At 38.8% G+C, this 16,174-nt stretch overlaps 1 protein-coding gene and 1 pseudogene across 8 annotated transcripts in view; both read left to right on the top strand.

Moving 5' to 3' along the window:
• CADPS2 (calcium dependent secretion activator 2) overlaps nucleotides 1-16,174 on the top strand; it is a 546,904-nt gene that overhangs the window by 347,834 nt on the left and 182,896 nt on the right. The gene's annotated exons all lie outside the window — the stretch shown is intronic.
• On the top strand, nucleotides 9,887-10,382 carry LOC130027408 (60S ribosomal protein L21-like; annotated as a pseudogene).

The raw sequence follows: 16,174 nt of genomic DNA on the forward strand, positions 1-16,174 counted from the left end.
GTTGTAAACCTGATTCTATGCCAATTTTCTTGTTGGGAGTGGGTTTCTGAGTTCATTGTTTACATAAGTTTTCCTTCTTTCCCTCTTTTGAGGCATCATATAATCAGTCTGGAAATTCACACACTGTAACTTTTAACAAAGTGATGAATCTTCTGAAGATAAAAAGTAATGAAAACATCACTGTATTTTGAAGAACATTTCAGTGGATGAAAGACATAAATTAAAAAATGGCAGGGGAAGGAAAAGAATAAATTGGAGTGCAACAAATTTGAAGTTTTGTATGTCATACTTCATATATATGTTTGTTCATAAACAGTATCTAAAATACTTAGAGTACCTGTATAATTGATTTAAAAATGCAAGCAGTCTGGTCAAAAAATAGGTAAAAGATTATAATAGACACTTCTCCAAAGAAAAAAAAGAATGGCCACAGACACATGGAAAAAAAATTCAACATCGTACTTTTCAAGAAATGCAAAACAAAATCATCACAAACTATCACTTCACATTGGTGAAAATATCCTAAAAAAAAATTAGAAAAAAAACAGTATCAGTAAGGATATGAAGGAAAAGGAACTCTGTGCACTACTGGTGGGAACATAAATTAGTACAGCGGCTGTGGAAAATTCCTATAGCAACCTAGAAATGAAGATCAGAGATAAAGGACTAGAGCACATGCCTTGTATGTGATCCCTAGCACCCCCTGGCCTCCTGAGCATTGCTCAGAGCAGCTCCCAAGTATCACCAGATGTGCCCCCACCCCAAACAAGTAACACAAAAGTGCAAATGAAGAGGCCCAGAGGATACTCCAGAGAACTGGAGCTTTGCATTTGCAAAGCCTCAAGTTACATCCCATGCTATATCCTCCTCATCTGCTCTCTCAGCACTTCCTGGAGTAGCCCAGGAAGCTACTGAGCCAAGAAGACTGTCAATTCTCTACTGCCCATCTCAGTATTGCTGTGAGTGGGTCCTGGAACTTCTGGGAAGTCCATGAAAAATTCAGATAGTAATTTCATATAGCTGTCCTACTCAGAGAAAAAAGTAGGAAGATACTAAAACGGTATTTGCACCCCTGTGTTCATCAAATAAATATCCACAATATAGACTCTCCAAATCTAGGACTATCCAAAATCTAGAACCAGTCAAAATGTCTATCAATAAATAACTGGATGAAGTTCATATATTGATGGAATACTGTTTTCTGCTGTTGTGAAGGATGAAACTGTGCCTTGGGGAAAATGCATGGAACTTGAGATGATCATACTAAGTGAATTAAGGACGTAAAAGATGGTTTCCGATGATTTCACTCATGGAGACTGGGAAATCATTAAACAAGGAAACTGCCAAAACTAAAACAAACTCCTTGATCAGTGCAACTGGTAGTTTGCAGATTTTGGAAATAGAGAAATCCTCTATATGACAGAGGATGAACCTGGAACTTTGTTGTAGTAGGGACACAATTACACACACAAAGAGGTGTGATGCTAAACCAACCAGAGCATGAAACTCAAATGGGAAAAAAAAAAAGAAAAGTCTTAATAACATGCTGTACAAAATAGTCTTTGATGGGGTATATTTGGATCAAAGTCAGATATGAGTATCTTTACAAGTATTTGCTTTTCAATATCATGAATGATTGAAATTAAGTATTGGGATAAATTTTCTGTTTAGATTAGAGACTGATAATCATCATCATTATCAAATTCATTCATTCATTCATCATCCTGTTAATCGTCGATTGCCTCGAGCAGGCCCCAGTAACGTCTCTTTCATCCGAGCCCTGAGATTTTATTCAAGGCTTTTTAGGAGAATGAGACCCATCATTGTTACTGGTATTTGGCATATTTGGTGCGCCACGGGGAGTTTGCCAGACTCTGCCCTGTGGGCAGGCTATATTCGATAGCCTGCAAGTTTGTCCAGAGTAGGAATGAGATAATGAGATATCATAAAAAGATGTTCTGATAAGATGCATTCGCGGCCGCGCGGTTCCGGGAGCTGCATTTTGTAGTCTCTGAGTCTTGGCCGCTGATGGGATTACACGGCGCCAGGGGGCCAGGTGGTGGGTGTGACCCCCGCCTACTGGAATTTGTAGGATCTGGGTGGAGGATGCTCGACTCCAATTCGGGTAGGCTTGGAGATCTCGGCCCCGGAACCCGCGTGGCTTTGTCCCTCTGCCATCATTATCAAATATTAAAAATATTTTGGCCTGACTTTTAATGAAAAAAAATTTCTAGTCTTATTTAGGTTCCTTGGCTTGCATTTGGCATTTAAAAAAATATGTTTCTTAGCAATATTCATGTCTTAAATTTTGGTTTTAGGAGATAGAGCACTAGCATTTATTTCAAAATATCTCCTTTAAGAATGATTTTTTTAAAATTTTTATTAGTGAAACCCCATGAGGTACAGTTGTAAACTTACAAATTTTTGTGCTTGGGTTTCAATTATACAATGATCAAATACCCATCCCTCTACCAGTGCCCATTTTCCACCACCACTGGTCCTAGTATTCCTCCCACCCCCCATCCGCCCGATCCCACCCTGCCTCTGTGGCAGGGCAAGAAATAATCATTTATTTTTGCTGTCTGAATCTGAGTGTGGAATGGAATTTTGTGGTCTGATCCTGCCAGTTTGCCTCTGTACAGTGTCTAGGTTATGTAGTACTCAATTTTTTTTAAGGATTTCTTTTATACCTTAGATTTACACTTAACTGATAATTCTGAAAACTAAAATCTGACTCCTGTTTAGCTGAGATTAACCAGTAAAATAAGGGGCTGCTCTGGAAAAGGAAACATAATGATTTGGGATATTGGTTCTTCAAAACATCGTACAGAAAAATGGGACAAGATCTGTCCCAGTTTGATTCGATTTGCTTTTTATAAGCATTCTGTGTCTATAGTTCAAGGACTTTATGTTCTTGATCAGTGAAAGGAGTTTTACATTTTTTATACAGTCATAATCTCTTCAATCATAAACCCTCGCAAAATGTATCATTTTATTGGGGTTCCCTCCCTTTCCTCTCTTCTTCCTTTGCTCTTTCCCAGAAGACTGCAGGAAGTATGTGAAAAGTATTTGTTTCTAGTTTCTTAGTGCCCAAGTCACACTGTTGTCTGGAATCGCTTTCTTTTTCTCATCCTCAGCTGAAAACAAGATTTTTAAAAAAGACTTAATCTTACAAGGTTAAAGAAAAAGGAAGAATGAAGTGACAGGAAGATTCCTTTTATGCAAGCAGCAGAAAACATGAGGGAGGACTGAAAGTGCCGGAGGGCATTTGGTCCCTATTGGTTTTCACATCCAATGCAGTGGTGCCCACAGATAGCCTGTATTGTTGTCAGTTAAATGGGATCATGAGTGTCTGAAAGGTGTTTGAGAATGAACCGAAAATCATTTTCACAAGTGGATGATTACTTCTGCCACATGTTAACTGAACTCTATCAGAATGGCCCAGATTTTTGAGCCTGCATTAATTGCTCTTTCAACCTTGACTGAGGTTTCTCTTTAAGAAAGCCCTTTCCAGGACTAAACTACTCTATATATTGATTTTTTTCTTTCTGTATTTTTTCCCTTGAAAAAAAAAATGAAAGCTTTTGGAAGAAAAGGCTTTGTCACTCAACATGTAGATTTATTGTTCCATTTCTTTGAGTAAAACGCTAGGCTCATAAGTGATCCACCAAAAGTAATAGTCTTTTTTTCCTCAAGCACTGAATAATTCCCATATTCTGTATACAATTATGTTTTTCAAATATTCATTAGTGATAATTTTTCATCATATAGTAAAACCATGAACTCTCACAGCATGGACTCAGTGCAAATAAATTGTCTTATTCTTCTTTCTATTAGAACTGTATGCCACCACTCTAATTGAAACTAAACTACAATATTTAGTATTATGTTTGGAGAATTTTTGTATGTGAAATATTCTTTGAACAATCTTGAATGTAAAATATAAAGAGCCTTTTAAGAGGTTTGGACAAACAAGGTCTTTATTTTGCTTTTTTCTACTTCACATTTGACATAGTTAGGGAATATTCACTTTTTGGGGAGGCTGGGGGGGGGGCACACTCATCGGTGCTCTGGGATCACTCTGGGCCATACTCTGGGACCTGTATGTGGTACTGGGAAGCGAACCCAGATTGTCTGCTTTAAAAGCAAGTGGCTTCCCACTCTACTATCTCTTTGGTCCCTACCTATTTCCTCACTCCTAGAATAACATGATATATAATGTAGTTCAGAATACTCTTAGGAAGATTGTTTTAATTTCAATTTTTAGAATTAGAGAATGAGTCCTTAAAATTTCATCAAATTACTTACAAAAACAGTGATGGTTACGGTACTTGTAGAATATGACTTACTGATAAAAATGTTTGAATAAATCACAGTAATTGTTGTAAATCCTCTATAAATGATATTATAAGGGGTGGTACATAAAAGCAAATATTTGCTCATATGTATTGGTCTGAATATCTGACCAAATGTAAATATTTACTTGGAAAGTCAAGAAAACAGACATGCTAATTTTACTGAATTGTCTGACCTAAAATTTATTTTTACCATATTTCATTTTATTCAGAAAATTTATGGTTAAGACCATTTTATTGGTACTCAACTAATACATACTAGTATCAAACAATATATTAAAAGGTTTTTATTTCTGTTGCAAGAGGGGATTTTGATAAATTTTCTAAAGATTAATTTTTATTTTCTACAAAATATTTTTTGAGAAATTGATTTATTAAGTAATATGTCAGCAGATAATGTTTTTAAGATTAATGCTGATATGAGATTATATAATTTTAATTTAAATGTTCAGATGCTCTAGTGAGTATAAAACTATAGATACAGAAGATAAAAAATAGTGTTTCCCATATTGGTTAATAATATTTATCTGGATTTTGGCCATAGCTATAGTTTCTTATTCCCTCTTCTCTTGACTATTTTCTGCCACCATCACATATAATTTAAGCATTGATATCATATTTAAATTTAAAATCAATAATCTTAAACTGTAGTTTATGAGATCTTTTATATTTGAGAACAGAATGTGACCCAAGATAGTTACAAATACAAAAAAAAATCACAGGTGAATGAAATTATCTGTTTAGTTGGTTTTGTTCCCTACCAATGGTTATGTTTCATTGAAGTGAATAGTGGTCTCCATCAAAAACAGCCTAAGAAAGGAATTAATACTTTCAAGATTATTGCTATGTTTGCACTGATTTATAAAGCCAAATGCTTCAAGGCTTTACTCTTAAGTGTTAAATCCGAGCTTTGTGTCAGTACTGCTAATTTCCTTGTTACTTAATCCCATGTAAGAAGAGAAGATTTTAAAGTTAAGCAGGCAATTTTTTGTTCAAAGGGAACAACTTCTTAATACCTTAACTTGGATGTATTGATGAAAGCAAACACTTTTAAATAGTATCTGAGCTGTAATTTTTAAATAATCCAAAATGCTGATTACACAGTATTGAAATACATTAGAAATAGTTAAGTAGGAAAAAGTGTTTTTTAGTAAAAATTAAGATTAGAAATAGGAACTCTTCAAACATGTTTTATAGAATAATTATTTTTATCTCCCATATAAATATAATTCTCAGATAAGATTTAACTTTGATTAGGGAATGTTTTTCCTAGGTTAAAGTACTGAAAAATGTATTATGGCTAAGAAAGTTGATGATACTTCATTTCCATTCTTTTCTTATATAACAAGAGATTTTAACAAGGTTGACTTAAAATGTTTCATCTGATTCCAAATTCTGTAAATCAATGGCAATAAATTTGAAGGCTAGCCAACACATACATATATACACTAAAAAAAAAAATTCTGTAAATCTGGATTCTTCTTGAAGATGAAAAACTGTCACAATATGCATTAGAGAGGTACTGTCATACTGTGTGGTAAATGTTTATTTTATTGGATAACATTATAAATTGTCACATAAAACTCAGTTAAATATGTATTCTCAGTTTGACTGGTATTTGGCAGGTCTGATTTACATAGCCTTAAATAAAGTTTCTTTTTTATTTCACTTTACCACACAATGTAAAAGAAGCTATAAAAACTCAGCAGGTTACAAAATACTCGGGGAGAAGCCAACTGCAGAATAGGCCTACCAGCTTGGCACACTAACCAAGGCACTATCTTTCCAGGATGCCAAAGAAACTTTGTCGTGTTTTTATGCCTGTAGTGTAGAATCAGACTTTATAAAACAAAAAACAAATTTATATGATTAAGATTTAAATTAAATGTTAACAGTTTTCTTTTTATTCTAAGCTATTTTATGAAACAAATGAAAAGTACGTAGCTTTCATGGATCTGTTTAATTTGGTCACTTGGTATCAAGTAGTACAATTTAACACTATTTGCTCTACCTGCTCCTTTTATAGGATTATGCAGTATAACTGATGTTTGTAACTATCACGCTGAAGCACAGAGTTCTCCTAATTGTTTAAAGTAAAGTAAAGTAAAGGCCCTCCCGTTGTTCATCGATTTGCTCAAGCGGGCCCAGTAACGTCTCCATTGGAGATTTTGTTGTTACTGTGTTTGGCATATCGAATACATCACGGGTGGCTTGCCTGGCTCTGCCGTGTGGGCGAGATACTCTTGGTAGCTTGCCGGGCTCTCCAAGAGGGGCGGAGGAATCGAACTCGGGTCGGCCATGTTGGCTGCGTGCAAGGCAAACGCCTTACCTCTGTGCTATCACTCCAGCCTAATTGTTTAAGAATGATAAAAATTGTATGAGGACTACTTTGTTTTGCTTTGGCCCACACCTGACAGGACTCAGGGCTTCTGCTGGCTGGCTCTCTCCTCATGGGTCACTTGTGGCAGTGGTTGGGAAACCATTCATAGCACCAGAGACCATACCTGGATTGTCTGCATGCAGTGCAAGCACTTCACATGAATGTGCTTGGAGTGATCCCTAAACATAAGAGCCAGGAGTAAGCCCTGAGTATTGCTGAATGTGGGTCTGAAACAAAAACATGTTAAATAAAAATATATTAGAATCCAGTCAGGAGAAAGACACAGAGGCGTGGCATTAAGTTGGCTTTGGACCCAGGAGAAGCACTCTCCTTTACAGGTACCAGTGAACCCCACCCCCACCCCCTGCAAAGTGTTGGCCCCTTTCGCCTTCTTCCCTCTGGAAAGAAAGATGGCAGCCGCTTGGGAGCTTTATGGAAAGCCAGGTATGAGCTGGTCATGATGGGGCGACTAAAACCTCACGGGAAGGGAGTCGTTCGTGGCTCATCCTTCACGCCCTACCGAGGTCAACAGTTGCCCCCCAGGAGCGGCTCTCCAGCACGGCCATGGCTCTAGAGCACAAAAACCAATCTCTTAATTATCCGACTCTCAGCAGAAATACTTCCAGGGTTAATAAGTAAAATAGCAGAAATTGAAAACCGTGCGGCCGCTATTGCGGCCGCGCAACATTTAATTCTTGAACCCAGCTGTAGAAAGCAAATCATTTCACAATGCCCTTTCAGCATGTCTGATTTGAGGGTGTAAACTCTAATAATGGTGCATCTTTTATTGAAACGATGAATCTAGTCAACGTAGATAGAGTGTTAACTAGAATTCATCTGCCTCACAGGCATTGGGAGGGGTGGGGGATGGGGGTTTATTGGGGTTCTTCGTGGTGAAAAATAAGTATTGGTAAAGGGAAATGTGTTTGATATTTGCATGACCGAGACCTAAACCTGAAAGCTTTGTAACTTTTCCCACAGTGATTCAATAAATAAATAAGTTTTAAAAAAATAAATAAAATTTTTTTAAAAATTTTAGAATTTAAAAACTACTAATAGATATACAATCTCTTTTTCTGTGATAACTTAGTTTTAATTATTAAGACTATGCATTCTTCCCACATTTCAGTCTACTCAATGCTGATAAAATCACCCACTTACAAACAATTTCAACTACTCTAAATTCTAGACCTTGAGAATAACCTTGAAAACTAGAAACTCTACTGAAGCATTAAAAAATTTAGCAGTTCACCACTGGACTCAAGATAAAGTGACAAATACCTACTTGCATTCATCTTATTCAAACCAGAAATGCTAGGAACGTTATAATTGCAGCATACCCAAATCTCTAATAATGACTTTTTTCTGATTATAAAAGAAAGAAAGATATTGAGGTTAGAGTGATAGCACAGCAAGTAGGGCATTTGCCTTGCATGCTGCCGACCCTGGTTCAATTCCCACTATCACATATGGTCTCCCAAGCACTGTGAGGAGTAATTCCTGAGTGCATGAGCCAGGAGTAGCCCCTGTGTATTGCTAGGTGTGACCCAAAAAGCAAAAAAAAAAAGTTTTACATAAATAAAAGCAAGATATAGTCTCATCAACTGCTAGCAGTGATGCAAAATTATGCATCTGCTTTGGAAAACAGTTTCACAGTTTCTTAGAAACTTAAACACACTTTTATTTAACTCAGCCTGAGAACTCCTAAATATTTACTCTGGAGAAATAAAAGCATATGCCCATGCAAATACCTGAACATGAATATTTATGACAACTTTGTTTACAATAGCCAAAAAAATAGAAGTAACCCTAATATCCACCAGCTAGTTAAAGGATAAACACTGTGAAGTAAACTCATACCAGGAAATATAGCTTCGGCCATTGACCAGAATAAAATGATGGTACAATGGCATAGATGCGTCAAAAACGTTAAGCCATATACAAAAATCTATAAATAGTATAAGTCCACTTATAATCTGTAAAATAACAATGATAAGGTCAGAAGTGAGAATAGTGGTTGCTAAGATAGAGAACTGAGGAGATCAGAAAGAAAAGAGCACAGGGGGAGGGGTGCTTGGAAAATTCATTTATTGCATTTATGAATTCATTACACTACACTTGATCTTAGCCAAAAGGCCGAGAAGCCCCTGCGCCTGACTGTCCTCACTCACTGGGACCCCTTGGAGGGGAGCGGGTTAAGCTTTCCTCCCCGCCCTGACCAGGGCTCCGGCAGCCAAAGACCTCCAGGACCAGCCGCCACCATGCTGAGACCACTCACTCTCCACACACATGAAGGTACTGACAGAGGGACAAAGTCACGCGGGTTCTGGGGCCGAGATCTCCAAGCCTACTCGGATTTGGGTCGAGCATCTTCCACCCAGATCCTCCAAATTCCAGTAGGCAGGGGTCACAACCACCAACTGGCCCCCTGGCGCCGTGTAATCCCATCAACAGCCAAGACTCAGAGACTATAAAAACCAGCTCCCGGAAGAAGAACAGTGCAGTCTCCTGCCCCCGCGCCTGCCTGTCCTCGCCGCCAGGGCCCCTTGGAGGGGAGCGGGTTGAGCTTTCCTCCCCGCCCCGACCAGGGCTCTGGCAGCATTTGCGGCCGCGTGCCATCTTATTATGACATCTTATTATCTCATTCCTACTTTGGACAAACTGGCAGGTTACCGAATGTAGCCTGCCCACACGGCAGGGTCTGGCAAACTCCCCGTGGCATACCCAATATGCCAAATACCAGTAACAATGATGGGTCTCATTCTCCTAAAGAGCCTTGAATATAATCTCAGGGCTAGGATGAAGGAGACGTTACTGGGGCCTGCTCGAGGCAATCGACGAATAACAGGATGATTTGATTTTTGATTTTGATGAATTTATTGTGGTGGTTTGTGATTGCATGACTATAAACCCTCACACAAAGTACATTCCTTCTGGGATGAATTTCATTTGTGTTAACTATACAAATATGGCTTTTTTTAATAAAAGAGAATATGTATTCAATTCCCTCTCAGATTGCCCAGCAAGCTACCGAGAGTATCCCTCCCGCACCGCAAAGCCTGGCAAGCTTCCATGGTGTATTCGATGTGCCAAAAACAGTAACAACAGCTTCCTTTTGGCCGGAATCGCCAACATCCAGTAAATCGCAAAAATGACCAACACAAAGAAAAAGCGGAGGGGCACCCTCTGTATGTTTTCCAGACCTTTCAGGAAACATGGAGTTGTTCCTTTGGCCATGTACATGTATATATACAAGAAAGGTGATATCATAGACATAAAGGGAATAGGCTCTGTCGAAAAAGGAATGCCCCACAAATGTTACTATGGCAAAACTGGAAGAGTCTACAATGTTACCCAGCATGCTGTTGGCAGTGTTGTTAACAAACAAGTCAAGAGCAAGATTCTTGCCAAGAGAATTAATGTTCGCATTGAGCATATTAAGCACTCTGAAAGTCAAGACAGCTTCCTGAAACGGGTGAAGGAAAATGATCAAAAAAAAGAAGGAAGCCAAAGAGAAAGGAACTTGGGTTCAACTGAAGCTCCAGCCTGCTCCACCCAGAGAAGCACACTTTGTAAGAACTAATGGAAAGGAGGCTGAGCTGCTCGAGCCCATTCCCTATGAATTCATGGCATGAGAAGTGTTTGTTTAAAAATAAAGCCTCCCAGGATGGGAGAAGCATGCTGAAAGTAGACTATAGACCAAACATGATTGCCGTGATTGCCCCTCAATGCCTCTTTTGCAAACCACAACACCCAAAAGGAGAGAGAGAACAAAAAGGAATGCCCTACCACAGAGGCAGGGTGGAACAGAGGAAGGGGGAGGATGGGGGGGAGGGATACTGGGATTCATGGTGGTGGGAAATGAGCACTGGTGGAGGGATGGGTATTTGATCATTGTATAATTGAAACCCAAGCACAAAATTTGTAAATCTACAACTGTACCTCATGGTGTCTCACTAATAAAAATTTAAAAAGGAAGTAAAGTAAAGGTAAAGGCTCTCCTGTTGATCATCGATTTGCTCGAGCAGGCCCAGTAACGTCTCCATTGGAGACTTTGTTGTTACTGTGTCTGGCATATCAAATACGTCACGGGGAGCTTGCCAGGCTCTACCGTGCAGGCAAGATACTCTCAGTAGCTTGCCCGGCTCTCCAAGAGGGGCGGAGGAATCGAACTCGGGTCGGCCAAGTTGGCTGCGTGCAAGGCAAATACCCTACCGCTCCAGCCGATAGCACTGGAAAGGAAAAAAAATAAATATAGTATTTGAAAAAAAAATAAAGAGACTCCTGGACTATAAAAAAAAAAAACAGTAACAAGTCTCACAATGAAGACGTTACTGGTGCCCGCTCAAGAACATTGATGAACCTGGGGAACATAAAGTAACAAAATAGGAGACTAACACCCAAGAATGGCCGAGATTAGTACCAGGAATTTTACTCCATGGCTTGAAGGCCAGCCACATATGCTAGGGGAAAAGGGAGCTCAGATGAGAAGGAAGCACCAAATAAAGGGTGTTGGGAGGATTCTCCCAGGATGGGAGAAGTAGGCTGAAAGTAGACTGTAGACCAAACATGATTGCCACTCATTGCCTCTTTTGCAAACCACAATACCCAAGAGGAGAGAGAGAACAAAAGGGAATGCCCTGCCACAGAGGCAGGGTAGGATGAGGTGGGGGTGGGGGGGGATGGATACTGGGATCCGTGGTGGTGGAAAATGGGCACTGGAGGAGGGATGGGTACTTGATTATTGTATAATTGAAACCCAAGCACAAAATTTGTAGGTCTACAACTGTATCTCATGGTATCTCACTAATAAAAATTTTTAAAAAAAATCAATGAACAACGGGAGGACAGTACTACAGTGCTATGTATTCAATACAGGAACTGTTGAAATACAAATATATATATATATACACACACACACACACAAAGGAGACTAGTGCATCTTTCATCTCACCACACAGTAGCAACAGTATTACTTATTTTATGTATTTCTCTGGATTCTTTTCATTCATAAACTTGTATTTTTAACTTAACAACATAAATATTTTCCCATAATTGTATCCATTTTTATGGTGGTCTGTTCCTTATTGTTTCTTTCTTGGAATATTTTTGAGATTTTATTCTTAAATATAGTGATGATTTCAATGTATTTTCCCTCAATTGCATTTATAAGGTAAGTTTGTATCACACCCTATGATACTTAGGAACCATTTCCAGCACCATGTGATGCTGAGGATCAAACCAGGATCAACAGAGAACATGCAAGAGCTTTAATGCCTGTACTCTCTCTTTGACCATTTCCTTCCATTTTAAGAAAATCTTGTATGCCAATAATCATTTAGTGAAAAGGCATAGATGCGTATTTTGAAACTTTATCCCATGATTCATTCTTAAACAAATTGTTCACAACGTTTTGAGAATTTTTAGCCTATCTAGTTACCCTCTGATGTCTTACATTAATTTTTTTTGGTTTATGTGTAAAATGAAAGGGCAGAAACTACCATGTGATTTTGCATTACATTTATAACATCTTTTATATTATAGATATTGAATGTAACTTCCTATACTGAAAGTCATCAATCCTTTATTACCATTGCCTCCTAGATATGATCAGTTGCAACTTCTGTTATGCTTGATTGAATTTTGTACATAAAAGTCCCAATATTCAAATGCTTACCTTGATTTGTCTCTAATATTTTATTCTTTACTTAGGCTTGCTCGAGCGGGCCCAGTAACGTCTCCATTGGAGACTTTGTTGTTACTGTGTTTGGCATATCGAATACTCTCGGTAGCTTGCTGGGCTCTCCGAGAGGGGCGGAGGAATCGAACTCGGGTCGGCCATAGCACAGCGGTAGGGCGTTTGCCTTGCACACAGCCAACATGGCCGACCCGAGTTCGATTCCTTCGCCCCTCTCGGAGAGCCCGGCAAGCTACCGAGAGTATCTCGCCCGCACGGCAGAGCCTGGCAAGCTCCCCGTGACATATTCGATATGCCAAACACAGTAACAACAAAGTCTCCAATGGAGACGTTACTGGGCCCGCTCGAGCAAATCGATGATCAACGGGAGGGCCTTTACTTTACTTAGGCTTATGCTAATAGTTGTGATCTACCCACCCATTTACTTCCTGTCTTCAGAGGAATCATATTTCTATTTTGGATTAATTGTTCCACCCTTTAAATGATGTTGCAGCTGGCAGTATTATTCCTCATGCATAACCTTCACTATTCAGCAAACTTACACTTGGCTTGCTTGTGGTGTTGATAGCTTGCTTGCATATTGCTATTCGCACTCAGTAGTGTGACCCAGTTGCCCAACCATATGCTAAATGAGACACTTTGAAGGAGCTGAGAGACAGACTGTGGTCACAGGCACAGGTCACTCCACAGACCCTCCGTGGTTCCTAGGCAGTTATTTGATGTACATCTTGCTAGTGCACTTTTGTAGAGCGCATCAGTAATCTCCATGGCGTCTAGTTACTGAGGTCATTGCTCTTAACCCTGTAATAGGAGATTGGGTGTGTTCATTTCAGGAGAGAAATTATATAGGAAGACAGAAAGAGCAGCTAAACACCCATCACCAGAACCACAGAAGGGAAATTAGAGGCTGTAGTTAAGGAGGGGCAAAGGGTTTTAAGAGGACCTCAGGTGGAGAGAGTGAACAGGTAAGAATAGGAGCCACGGCTCTATGTGTCACTAACTGAATTCACATTGCACCCACTAGAGTCAGGGATTGTGAGAGCCAACTATAAGTTTACCAAACACTTCAGTTGATATGTCTGAAAGAAAATGTATCATTGATTTGGGCACTTTGTTGCTTTTCAATCCAAGGGGCCAGTTTCTCTTATTTTGGCTTTTAGTCACTTCACATTTTTGCTTGCTTTTGATATTGAAACTTTGGAAACTAAAGACTGAAAGAAGGCAATTCAAACATTTCATGATCATTTGGTTAGTAATATTTAAGAATAGCACTGTAGCACTGTCCTGTTGTTCATCGATTTGCTCGAGCGGGCACCAGTAACATCTCACAACAAATTGTGAGACTTGTTGTTACTGTTTTTGGCATATTGAATATGTCATGGGTAGCTTGCCAGGCTTTGCCGTGCGGCTGTGATACTCTCAGTAGCTTGCCGAGCCCTCCGATAGGGGCAGAGGATTCGAACCCAGGTCAGCTGCGTGCAAGGCAAACGCCCTATGTATTTCATATTGTGTCTTTTAAAAATTATGTAGTTTGTATGGAATTGGAGAGTATCATGTTGGACAAAGTGAGCCAGAGACAGAAGGTCAAATACTGGATGATTTCACTCATCTTCAGTATATATGGAAACAAGGGTATGGATAGTACCAATTGATAACAAGCCTTGGCACTGGATTATAGACATGGCAATTACAGAGGGAGGAGGGGTGGAGGAATAGTATATGGACCAGATGTAACAGAAGAGCATGTGTAGGATGTAGGCATGTTGGTGGTGGTAAAGTGAGGTATGTGCCAAATCTGTTCCTATCAATCAAAAATAGTGGGGGGAAAGGGTAGGGGTGGGGAAAGATCAGACCAAAGGTGACATAGGGACAGAAGTAAGGATAATGGGCACATTTGTGATGATGTTTTGTGAGAAATTTATACATAAGTATATAAAATTAAATACTACTGTAGCCCTATGACCTGAGCTATAAGAAAAAGTATTTTTAATATAGTTTGAGCTGGAGCAATAGCACAGCAGGTAGGGCATTTGCCTTGCATGCGACTGACATGGCTGACCTGAGTTCGATTCCTCCACGCCTCTCGGAGAGCCCGGCAAGCTACCAAGAGTATCTTGCCCGCACAGTAAAGCCTAGCAAGCTACCCATGATGTGTTCGATATGTCAAACACAATAACAAGTGTCACAATGGAGATGTTACTGGGCCCGCTCAAGCAAATCAATGAACAGCGGGAGGACAGTGACAGTGACAATATAGTTTGAATCATGCTGTTTTCACATACCATATAAGGAGATGATTTTTAAATTAATTTTAAAATATAATGTCAATGGTTAGAGTATTTTAATAAATTTGCCTATGTTTATTACATAATTTGCCTGTTGTAGATTTGTTACATTTTCAAGAATGTATATGGCAATGTTTTAAGTTTTGATATAGCACAAATGTGCCACTCTAATTATTTCCATACTAAATTCTAGGATGAAAGTTATTACCATTCCTATATATGCAATGTTATTTTACAGAAATGTCTCATAAGATAATATTATACTTTAAAAAATAAAACCAATAAAGTATATTTTGGTTTTGGGATAAATTTATTAATAACATAAACTAATAATTAAGCTATGATTTTAGTTTTAAAAGTATTAAATTAAAGGCTCAAAACTTTCAGTCCCTACAAAACTGTTAAATATAGTGTATTTATTTTCCTCAGAATTGAAAATAAATTTAGTTTTAATAGTTTATTCAATGTTAACACATTGTGAGGAAATACTGTAAAATTATCCTCTACAATGCCATACAGGTTTTACAGCGGGTGAGACTTGCAACAGACCCATTTTTATTTCCCAGCATTTCATATGGTTCCCCCTCTAATCCCCGAGCACCACCAGAAGTGATACCTGAGCACAAACCAGAAGTAAGCCCTGAACACCACCGATGTGACCCCCAAAATCAGTTAAAAAAATATTTAAAAATGAAATGTCTTGGCCAGACCAATAGTATAGCAGGTAAGGCACTTGCCTTGTATGCAATTGACCCTGGTTTTATCCCTGGCATCTCATGTGGTCCTCTGAGACTGCCAGGAGTGATCGCTGAAAACAGAGTCAGGGGTAACCCCTGAGTCTCAACAAGTGTGGCCTCAAAACAAAAAATTAGATGTCTCATTTGGAGAGATAGTACAGAGGATAAGTAACTTGCCTTGCATGCGCCGAACTGTTCTATTCAGTACAACATGGGTCCCCCGAAGAATTCATGGGCTCAGAGCTGGGAGTGGCCCTCAAGAGTTACCTGGTATGGCTTAAAATCTACAGTAAGGGCATCGTGTGGCTCAGGAATAATTACCTAAGCTAATAATTACCTACATGCAAAAATTCCTTAATACAATCTTTGAATGTAATATTAAGGGGTCAGATCTCTCTGGCTCCTTAATATTTTTATTTCTTTTAAAATTATTATAAGAACAGAAGTCCTTTATGTCTACATGTGCATCTATATAGTAGAAATGAAAGACCTACTTTCAAATAATTTGACTAATTGTTTTAATTCCGTCTTCTTATAGCAATGCAAAAATCAACCAAAGGTCTTGGTTGAAGCTGTGTTAAAGTACAGTTTTGTCTTTACTATTATCTGAATGTCATAGGAAAGTTTACAGCTACTTTGATAAGTCAGTTAGAAAACCCAAATTATGAGATTGGCAGGAACCTTAAAATTCAGCCAATCCAAGTCACCCCCACGGACCA

This window comes from Sorex fumeus, unplaced genomic scaffold (genome assembly GCF_029834395.1).
Source record: "Sorex fumeus unplaced genomic scaffold, SorFum_2.1 ptg000037l, whole genome shotgun sequence".
In the NCBI taxonomy this organism is placed as follows: domain Eukaryota; kingdom Metazoa; phylum Chordata; class Mammalia; order Eulipotyphla; family Soricidae; genus Sorex; species Sorex fumeus.